The sequence below is a fragment of the Salvia miltiorrhiza genome, chromosome 8 (assembly GCF_028751815.1).
Source record: "Salvia miltiorrhiza cultivar Shanhuang (shh) chromosome 8, IMPLAD_Smil_shh, whole genome shotgun sequence".
Taxonomy (NCBI): Eukaryota; Viridiplantae; Streptophyta; class Magnoliopsida; order Lamiales; family Lamiaceae; genus Salvia; species Salvia miltiorrhiza.
In genome coordinates, this window is record NC_080394.1 from 44,680,130 (window position 1) to 44,691,808 (window position 11,679).

At 34.9% G+C, this 11,679-nt stretch overlaps 1 long non-coding RNA gene across 1 annotated transcript; it reads left to right on the forward strand.

Moving 5' to 3' along the window:
• Positions 1-7,862: 7,862 nt before the first annotated feature.
• Positions 7,863-10,274, forward strand: LOC130996794 (uncharacterized). The gene is made up of 3 exons (XR_009092804.1): positions 7,863-8,052; positions 9,368-9,425; positions 10,027-10,274. It is a non-coding gene; the product is annotated as an uncharacterized LOC130996794 (long non-coding RNA).
• The last annotated feature ends 1,405 nt before the right edge of the window (positions 10,275-11,679 follow it).

Sequence of the window (11,679 nt, forward strand, 5' to 3'; positions counted from 1 at the left end):
ATGCTTTATGAAGAAGGTGAATGAGGATGGCTTTATACTTAACTTATGGAGAGCTGATTAGTGTGAAAAGATGATGAATAGTATGGCTAAATTGTAGAGCGTGGTTGAAGAATTAAAGATGAGATTTGCTGTCGACATTCTTGAGATTTGTTTGCTGAATTCTTTTTGACTATGTAGGAGTGGAAAAAGAAAAGCTAAGCACGGGTGAGAATAGAGTGGCTGAGGGAGCATGGCGTGCTAGATTTAATACACGGAATAATATCTAAATTAATAACGTAGATTTAATTCTTCACAAGCCGGAATAAATTCACGACTCGAGAAATAAAAATAGAAAAATAATTCTATTGTGATTAATAAATAACATGACTTAACTAAGTCAGTTATGAATCTGAACTGAATCATTATTGGCTTACTCAATAATTCTCATCGTGGTTTTACTCACGCGAAGCTAACTGGCGTAGAAATAAAATAATAACCTTGCTTCAATTAGAAAATAATCCAGTGTCATAAGCTGAATTTAAATCATAAATAATTACTGGGCTTGATTTACTGAAAGATGAAATAATAATTATTATATTACTGGATTTAAATATAATAAAAGAGCGGGCTACTACATTCTCAGTGGAGGTAGAATACCTTTAAATACAACTAGAAATCCCCTAATTTAGAAAATTTCAAAAGTTTTAAATTTCTACTAAATAATTAATATATATAAAATATCGAAAAATAAAGAAAAATGGCGGCTATTACAGCCCCACGTGATGGGCTCTGCTGCGCTCGAGTCGCAGCGGCACGTCAGCCCGCCACCCTTCCCATGGTATCAGCTCGAGCTGAGCTTCACACTAGCGATGGAGATGCTCTTAGTATAGAACCGCGCGGGTCTATTGCTATATAAAAGATCTACGATTATATCTTGACGAGTGAGATTGTAATACCCATAATTTTTATGTAGTAGCCCGCTCTTTTATTTATGATTAAGATCAATAAATGCGATATTTATTTATTGTGAAAGATATTATGGACTAGATTATGATATATTCCAATAACACTTAATTATTTAGAAATTAGTTGAAATATTAGACTAAGAAAGACAATTCAAGATTGGCTTCCTTAGTTGAAATATTAGACTAAGTAAGATAATTCAAGATTGGCTTCCTTAGTAAGACAATTCAAGATTGGCTCCCTTAGGAAGACAATTCTTTTGGCTTATAAAAGGTGACTTTGGCTTACAAAAACAATAAAGAGCACTATAGTTTCAATCGGAGATTTCCTAGCTGTCGAAGATTGAATCGTGCACTTGGAATTGTTCCTGCATCGAATCGACATACACGTGGATACCTTGGTGGTGGATTCATTCGCAGGAATTGTAATTGTAGTGACCCGCTCTTTTATATATTTTAAATCCAGTAATGAGTGTTTATTTTGTTCATCAGTGAATGAAAACGGTTATTATCCTGATATGAATTCAGCTTATGATCCTGAATTTATATTGTTAAAGCAGTCAATGATATTATTTCAGAATTTCAACTGACTTAGCAAAGTCACGTTATTTATTTAAGCAAGATGGAATTAGAATTTATTTTTATTCAGGTCGTGAATTATTTCCGACTCAGGAAGTTAATTAAATCTGCGGATTTAATTTAAATATTAGAACAACAAACGAATTAAATCTACGGATTTAATTTAGATTCATTTTATAATTTATCGATTTTAGAGAGATATCACATGTCGAAATCGATATTTATGTAAAAATATAGTATCAAGCAGAATCGAAACCAGTATTTTATCACAGTTACAGAATCACCGAGACATAGAAAATACATCATTAATTCTTCTTTACATTTTTTTATTATTTCTTTTTCTTTCCATAAACCTTTGTTTCCCACTTATTTACACCACTAAAATTTGTCAAGCACTTATTTTGTCAAAATTACATTTTGTAAGCATTATATTTGTCAAGCAACCACAATAATTCTTCCACTTAGCCTACATCAACTCACGTAAACCAAATTCTCCTTTAATAATTCAGCAGCAATACATATTCTTCATACTCCACTTAGTCGACTCCATCCAAGAACACCATATTCTTCATCCTTCACTTAGCAATTTCAGAAGAACAGAGATCTTTCTTCACTGCTCCTACCAACATTCAAGGTAAGACTTTAATTTCGATTCTTCCAATACCTCTCCCGTTTCCTCCTGCATTCATTGAGGAAAAACAAATAACCAGTTTTCATTTCAGTTCTTCCCACTGATTACAATAGCAACACAACAGCCAACCAACAGTTATACTTCAAGTTATTACACATTTCTTTCAACACCAATAGCAAGCAATCAGTTCAAAAAACCTTCGAGGTAATCATGTTATCCTATTATTCATACAAGTGAGCATTCATATCAAAGCATGATCATGATCAATTTATACATTTGTAATCTGATTCCACAAACAAATAGAAAGGAACCACTGTAGCTCACCATTGTCACTAATAGATGAACGAATATATCCATAGCACGCTCACTATTAGATAATTGAGTTCAGATTTTCTCCTGAAGGAGTCTCTATGCATATTGATTTCTAATAAACAACGAAAAGAAAATGGAGATTAAGAACTTAGCTTTTAGAAAAGAGAGCTACTGCCCTGCTTAGTCCAGTTGAGAGACGACGTCTGGGCGGCCATTCGCGAGCTTCTCGGAGAAAGCAGCAACGGCGGACTCTCCCCTGCTCGCCGGAAATCGCATCGCAGCAGCGGTGGTGCTCACCGATTCTGGAGTGCAGCGACACGGCGAAGCCGAAGATTCCAGTAGCAGCAGCGGCGTCGGGGCTCGGCGGAAATCAGGTGACAGCAGCGACGTCGGGGCTCGGGAAATCGACGGCGGCGGTGGCCTGGTGCTCCTGCTGCCCGTCGATCAAGAGAGAGCAGTGGGTGGACGGAGGTCAGGGCACGGTGGCGGCTTTGCTGCTGCTGTCCGGCCAAGGGCGAAGGATGAGAGAAGGGGGGAGGCTGTGGTTGTTGCTGCCAGCGGCGGCTCCGCCATGGCCAGAAATCGAGGGAGGCCACGGAGATCACGGAGGCCGCCGTTGCCAAGGAGGAGGCGATGCGGACGTCGCCGGTGAGGGAGCAGCGAGAACTGTGAGACGGAGTGGTGGCTTGTCGCTGCCATTTCGCCGGGAGTTAGAGTGACGGCGCGAGTTGGGGAGCTAGGGCTCCGATTCGCGGCGCCTCTTCGTCGACCAGAATCGGAGCAATAGATGAGGGAGAAGAGAGAGTCGACGGGAGGAGCGACTGACGAAGGCGGTGACTTCGGGAGAGAGAGAGAGAGAGACGAACAGATCGAGAGAGAGAGAGAAGAAAGGGTCGGCTCTTCCAGAGAGAGAAAAGTGAGAAACGAGAATTCAGAGAGAGAGTGAACCGAGTGGGAGAGATAAGGAGGACTTGGGCTTCTCTTTGATAGATTTGGGCTTTGTTATTTATTTTCATTTGGGCTCTTTTATTTTAATTGGGCTTTCTTTATTGTAATTGGGCCTTTCTCTTTTAAATTATGAATTGGGCCTCTGATTTTATTTATATGGGCCGATTTTAAATTATGAATTGGGCCTTTGATTTTATTTATATGGGCCGATTTTAATTACTGATTGGGCCTCTGAATTTATTTATATGGGCCTTTGATTAATTTATTTCAGTTGGGCCTTGGTTAATTTATTTCAGTTGGGCCTTATTTATTTTACTCAGATGGGCCTCTATTACATTATTTCATTGGGCCGAATTTATTTAAATTGAAGCCCATCTATTTTATTGGGCTGTTATATTATCTTCGTTGGGCCTTGTTTGATTTATTTAATTGAGCCCAGCTAATCAAATTATTTATTTATTGGGCCAAGATTTATTTAATTACTTGAGCCGATGAATTATTTCAATTGGGCCTCTCATGTTAATTATTCAAGCCCACTTCTATTTAATTAATTATTAGGCTGCCTTATGTTGAGCCTTTTAATTATTTAATCTTATAACATTACTTGTTCCTATTTATTAAGCCCGATTAATTATGAGGTTATAAAGCGAATAGGTTGAAGTATTTATTTTCTATTGACTACGAGGAACGGGGTTTATTTAATTGACGGATTAGAACACCCCGAAGAGAACGGATTAATTTTTGTTAATTATCCGGCTTCATGAGACGAGACTTAGCTTTTGTTTAAATCCGATAATCTGGATTAACAATAGAAATTCCCTGATTATTATCTCAGAATAATAGTTCATGCATACGAGATTCATGCATAGTTAAATTTCGCATTCTCATTTAATTGAGAATTTTCCCTCGATTTAAAGTCTTACGTTATTTTCTCGGATTAAAGGTCGAGCGCAAGAATAAGAGCTCGTCAAGGAGTCATTAATCTGTAGCAAAGCTTTGCTATCAGGTGGGCATTACTTTCATATATATCAAATGAGTTTAAATGTTACGTTCAAGCAAGTTATTTCATGACTAAATTAATTGAAGTTATTTCAAATATTGTCTTGCCATAAAATATTTAAATTTCAGTATGATATCTATCTGATGTGACTTTTATCATGTAATCGAATTCGGGTCTTGAGCAGTTGATAGCTATCCTGCCAAGGCTAGTGTACACCAGTGACCGTGAGTCATCTAGCGGGTTGGCCGGTCAAGTGACCGTGAGAGGTGGCCACCTCTCCGGCACAAAGTTTCAGATATGATAGATTACAAGAGAACTTAGACTGCAGTCGAACTTTAAGAATCACAAATGAATTTAGTAAGCTTGGGCCTTTTAGCGAAAAACTCCCTTGCTGTACTGTTTATGATGGCATGACAATTTACAGTTTTGAAGCATGTATTTTTATACTTAGGCATACGTGCCCACTGAGTACTTTTGTACTCAAGCCCTGCATATATTTCTAAATGTGCAGGTTGAGCAGCTGCCGATGGTGATGACGTGACGAGCGAGATTCTTTTGTCTTATTATGTATTAATGAACTCTAGGGTTACATGTCTTCATACATGTAATCAGAACCTTATTCCGCTGCGTACTCAGAAGTTTTATGTTATTTTGGCTAAGTCAGAGTTATCTGAACTTACTAGTTATTTGAGTCTATACGACTAAAACTCCGTTATATTATAATAAATATCCATGTTGTTAACAATGATGAAATGCGATCCTTTCTTGTTTGATTATTCCCCTTTCTACCCCGCTTCTAATCTCCCTCCATTAGTCACGGTTTCCCCGGCTTAATTATCCTTAATTAGGTCCGGTCGTGACAGTAATAGCCGCCCTTTTATTTTATAATTAAGACCAATAAATGTGATATTTAATTATTGCATGTTTCAGTTATATCAGCTCAATGCTTAGTATTCAGTTTATTCAGCTCAAATTTTTTAATTAAATGTTTTCGCGTCAGATAATCGCAATTAAATTATTGACAGACAATGATTGAGTTATTGAAGCAGTCAATAATTTATTTTGCAGTTTAATAATTGGCTTAGCAAAGTCATGTTATACATTAATTGCAAATGGAAATATTATTTCCATCTATTATTGATACTTAGGTCATGGATTTTTTTTTCGACTCGTTAAAGCAAATTAAATCTGCGAATTTAATTTAGATTTGTGTTACGAGTCTCCGCATTTTAGTAAAGCAAGAAATCGGATATCAAATATAGGATTTATTAGAGTAATCATTATTCGATTACAAATCTACCACGACAAAGAGTTTTATTAGTCACCATCTCTTACACTAAAATGATGATATTATTCTAAATTAGGGGATTTCTAATTTCAAAGCTTTATTTGGTCTATCAATTTAACGGTTTGGTCAGCCTTGTTTCGTTTGGTCAGCCCAAGTGAGGTGGTCCCGATTAGGTGGTCCCTGTTAAAATTGAATCGGTTCACTAAAGCCTAAGAAATTTCATCAGTATTTATGGCGTCTAGAATAAGAACTCTATTTTCTAAAAATAATAATGCGAATAATTCTGGTATTGTTCAATCTAGTGAGATTGGCATACCAAACAATTATTCAAATTGGACTATTCCTAAACAACCAATAGAATCTATGTATCAAATCGATGCATTTGATTTCAAAACTGCCTTTTCTATTAAAACTCATGAAGAAACTATTTCTCTTCAAGAAGAATTCCAAAGTATGCAATTACTTTCAAAAGTTTCTTGTAACAACCCGCTCTTTTATTATATTTAAATCCAGTAATTCGATAATTATTATTTCATCTTTCAGTAAATCAAGCCCAGTAATTATTTATGATTTAAATTCAGCTTATGACACTAGATTATATTCTAATTGAAGCAGGATTATTATTTTTTTTCACTAAGCCAGATAACTTCGCGTGAGTAAAACCGCGATGAGAATTTTTGAGTAAACCAATAATTATTCATTTCAGATTCATAACTGACTTAGCGAAGTCATGTTATTTATTAATCACAATAGAATTATTTTTCTATTTTTATTATTATTTCTTGAGTCGTGAATTTATTCCGGTTTATGAAGAATTAAATCTACGGATTTAATTTAGAATTTATTCTAGCTAAGAAAGGAAGCAGATATCGAGTAGTTTCATAGAGTACTTTTGAATGAGACCGAGAAGAGAGTCTGGATACAAATAAACATAGATACGCACAGATCAAATCAATTACTCTCAATTTTTTTTACATATGTATAAGAAAGATAAGATAAGTGAAGGAAATAAATGCACAGCACGCTCTCCAACTCCACGCCTACACTGTGCATCTTTTGACTCCAACTCTCCACGCCTGTCTGTATTTTTTTTTTGACTCCATTCTGCACATTTTTGACAAAAATGTGTGCATATTCACACCGAACACCTTCACAGATTGAAAGCATATAACCTCCTCATACCCATTCCACACTTAAACGTTTTCATCATTCTCTGCCAAAGAAATTTTCAAGTATCAGTTAATTCTTGCTTCATTCAACACCAACGAGCAGTTCATAAACACCAAGCATCATTCAAGGTATTTCATGCCATCTCAGTTCACTATCTTCATATATGCATTTCACTTTCCTCACTTCATGTTTTAGAAATTCAGAAATATAGGATGAAGTTTATTACAGAGAAACATAGCAAAACACATATGCGTACATGATTAGCATTCAACAGAAATAGTTTAATTCATACATTGATACCTTTATACTGCCTTTGTACTGTAACACCCGGCATTTTCACTACAGTTTATATTATTATTATTATTATTATTATTATTTTCTATTTTCTATTATCTAACAGAAGAAAGAGAAGTAGAATCACTGAGATGAGATGAGATGAGATATTATTATAATGTCCTGAGCTTTTAATTCAGTGATTGCATAATTTGAATAATTAAGTATTCTTGCATTCTTTATTATTTTCATTCTTGGAAGCAAGTTTATAATTCCTAGTTAAAGGGATTATTTTATTATTTTCAGAGATGAGATTGGTGATAAATACGAAATATTATTAGTCGATTTATTGCTCGACTAATTGAAGTGACTGATGTTATTTAATTATTTGAGTATTACTTATTATTGAGTTTATTGATTTAGTAATCAAGATTAATTACTAAATCAATAGTGTGAATGATATGTGAATATTTATTTTTTTTTATCTTCATGAATGTGAATAGCTTTGATAGAGTATTATGTGAGTAGCCCTATCAAATTTTTATAATTGGAGAATATTTATCCAAATATTTTTTCCAATTTAATTGTTGATAGAATTAGTGTATTATATATATATATAGTTTTTATTAAATTAAGGTTAAAGTATATATATATTTCATTCTAAGTGGGCCGAGCAGGCATCAATTTGAATTCTCAATTACATGGTACCAAATGTTTTTTTATTAGTGCACAAGTTTCAATAAAGAAAGGATGACTAAATATGTGTATTAGAATTAAGAAAAACTCATTTCCCTTATTTTTCCTAAGCTGTCGACTTCTCTTCCTCAAGAACAGAACCATCTTTTTCTTCTTTCAAATTTAATTCCGTAAGAGAAATTCAAGTAGTAGCTGCAATACCTTAAAAGAAAAGGTGAATTCTTCGATTCTCTATCTCTCTATGATTTTAACTTGAAGAAAATTTTTGTTTTGAAATCTAGGGTTTCTTCGAGAATTTGGAGATTTTATGCTAGAGTTAAAATATGATTGTAATATTGAGATATATTATGTTTTTGATGTTCCTAAGCATGATTATGGTGGTTAATTGTATTAATTCTTACTTGATTTCGAGTTTACTCAAGTTAGTATGAACCCTAGGTTTGAGGTTGAGAGTTTTGATTATGTTCTTGAATAATTGGACTCATATATGTGTTCTTGAGTTGGAATTATGTCATATATGAGTAAATTACGAGTTTACACCATATAGGATGTGAGATTGAGTTTGTTAGTTTAATGAAAATTGGGGCTTTTGAGATAAGAAGGTTTATATGCTATTTATTGATGGATGTAGATATATTATGATGTGATTTTATCAAATATATGGAAATTAGAACAGCCCTAATGTGTGGAAAATTGTTATAAGAATTGTTATGTTGTAACTTGTTGGCTTTGTTGTGTTAAACATGAGTTAAGTTTGAAGTTAAAGCATGCTAGTATGTATTATGATCGTGTATTTGAGTCTACACATTTTATTTGGCCAAAGTATGAGTTATATGTTGAATTGAAACAAAGAATACATTGATGTCAGTTTTTAACTTGGCAGAGCAGTGTCTTGGGGGATGATTTTAATGATGTTCCCATAGTCCAAATGAGTTGAAATTTTTACTGTAATAACTTTATCATGAGTAGTACGTTTCTGCAAAATTTCAGCTAAATCCGAGACCATTAGATGTGTCAAACGAGTTTCTGAAATGTACTGCGCGAAGCAGCGAAGTTCAGTGGCAGATTTTGCCTTTTGTGAGATAATTTCATATACACTTGAGATATTGTATTTTTGTAACTTTCTAATAAAAATAGACTCTGAGAGATTTCTAAAAATGTAAAGTTTGTATTTTTTCTTTAAAGAGGTTGATTTTATATGATATTTCAAAGTTGAGATTCATATATGATTACATATTTGAGATTTCTTACTTGAGCAAGTTATTAATAGAACTATGCTAAGTGATTGATGTTTAGTTATTAATTGTAAGCTAATCTATATAGAATGGATTAGGTTACTCTTAAGCTTTTCTCAATTTGAGATATCCCAAGAGATGTGATGTTACTATTTTGCTTTTAGTTAAGTCCATATAAGTAGAATACTCAGATTAGAGGATGCAACTTTCAAGTGATAGAAGGTTCATTCAAGATTTACTTTCTATTTACTTACTTATTATCCAATCTTACGTGGGAACCTCATTATAATGAAGGTTCGAGTGGCTTTATAAAGTAAACAAGCAAGGATCTCTACTTCATTAAGCATACCAGGTGGGCATTACTTTTACTATACGTATATAGAGATCCCCTGCGTGTCGTAGGCCTCTTATACGAATGAATGCATGAGATGATTTAACTGTTAATTTCAGTTTTACATATATCTATCAAATGAGTTTAATGTTACATTTGAGCAAGTTATTTCGTTACAAAATATTTGAGTTAAAGTTATTTCAAGTATTGTCTTGCCATAAAATGTTTAAATTTTAGTATGATATCTATCTGCTTTGGCTTTGCCAATGATGCAATCGAATTCGGGTCCTGAGCAGTTGATAGCTATCCTGCCAGGGCTAGTGTACACCAATGACCGTGAGTCATCTAGCGGGTTGGCCAGTCAAGTGACCGTGAGAGGTGGCCACCTCTCCGGCACACAGTTCCACATATGATAGATTACAAGAGAACTTAGTCTGCAGACCAACTTTAAGAATCACAAATGAATTTAGTAAGCTTGGGCCTTTTAGCGAAAAACTCCCTTGCTGTACTGTTTATGATGGCATGACAATTTACAGTTTTGAAGCATGTATTTTTATACTTAGGCATACGTGCCCACTGAGTACTTTTGTACTCAGCCCTGCATATATTTCTAAATGTGCAGGTTGAGCAATGGCTGATGAAGATGAAGTGATGAGCGGAGCTTTTGTCATAAGTTTAATAAATGGACTCTTGGATACATGTCTTCATACATGTAAACAGATTATGTTATTCCGCTGCATACTCTCAAGTAATATGTCTTTAAGCTAAGTCGGGTTCATCCGAACTTACGAGTTAATCGAGTCCTTGCGACTAAACAACAGTTATCTTATGATTGTCCCTCCTTAACAATGATTTGATTTCGAGCCTTCATTATTTATTCACCCCTTTCTATTCCCGCTTCTAATCTCCCTCCCTTAGTCATGGTTTCCCCGACTTAATTATCCTTAATTAGGTCCGGTCGTGACAGAATGGTATCAGAGCCGTTCGTTTGCTCTGAATCCAAGAGTTACCCAATTAGTCCTAGATTAGTTATTGTATAAAAGAGTCAGTCGACAAAAGCTCAGCGCTTCATCACATCGTCATGCTCAGCAAGAAAGAAGGTGGTAATGATTTTAAAACATTGAGAAGTTCACGTTCTATATAAATGTACTGATGCTTACATTCAAGTTTTATGCTTTAGTGATTGATTAGATATCTCAATGAACTTAGATGCGTTAAGAATGCATGATCACTGTTACGAGAAGAACAATAGAAGCTAGAAACTCAGTTATATTTCACTATAGCCATGGTGAAGAGCTAAGAAAGAGAAAGATAATCCAATGAAAGCAGTGCAAGCGGAGTGCCACGCACAAATCACTGACGCAGACATAGTTCTTCATTCAGGTTGTTCACGCGAGACGGAGCACCTAATCGACTATTGCCTTATTCGATGATAGTTTAAGTATGATATTGCTTATAGCGATGAGTGCGACTTATGTAATCAGTTAGCTAATCCCTAATAAGTTGAGACTCGCTTCTAGCCTCGATTATCACTAGCTATGGCTTGAGGATAACCTTCATGATTCATGTATGAACTTCAGAGTTAGACTTACGAGGGGTCAAAATGCTTTGTATATAATGTTATAATATTACGATTAAAGCTATCAGCTTATAGTTTCAGATATTCGGAACCATTCTACTTACAGTACCTATCGCAATAGATGAGGACATGACTGAGAATCCCTATTGATTACGATCACCTACTACGAATTGGAAAGACGAGATGTGATATGAGTACTAGCAATTACCAACCATTATGATTGATCATAAAAGTTTACGCAAGTGTGTAAGACGAGAGAAGTTCTCGAAGATGGTTCAGAGTTTAATAATAGCTAGAAGCGCCGACAGTGGATCAATGCTGAAATAAATGAATTAAGATTCTAATGAGACCCTAAGGATATACTCAAGATAAATATACATACCTTAACCTATCAAGGACATCGCCTCACTTAGAACGTCTTGGATTAGGCATTTAGTTTAGTAGCCGGAGTGAGAGCATTGACTAAGGTCATTCCATGACTTAGGATTACGTATGGTGACGCATACCCTGTAAAGATGCTCAGAGGAGCAAAATCTATTTCCTTATTAAAGGCGTGATGATTCAGAAGGTCTTTTGCAATGACACGGAAGAGTGCTTCAAATTATATGGTTGCATTTCAAGCGCTATGTGAAGGAACACTAAGTACTAGAAGTACTACATTTAAAATCATGTAGTGAAAGATTGTTGAGTAAGGTT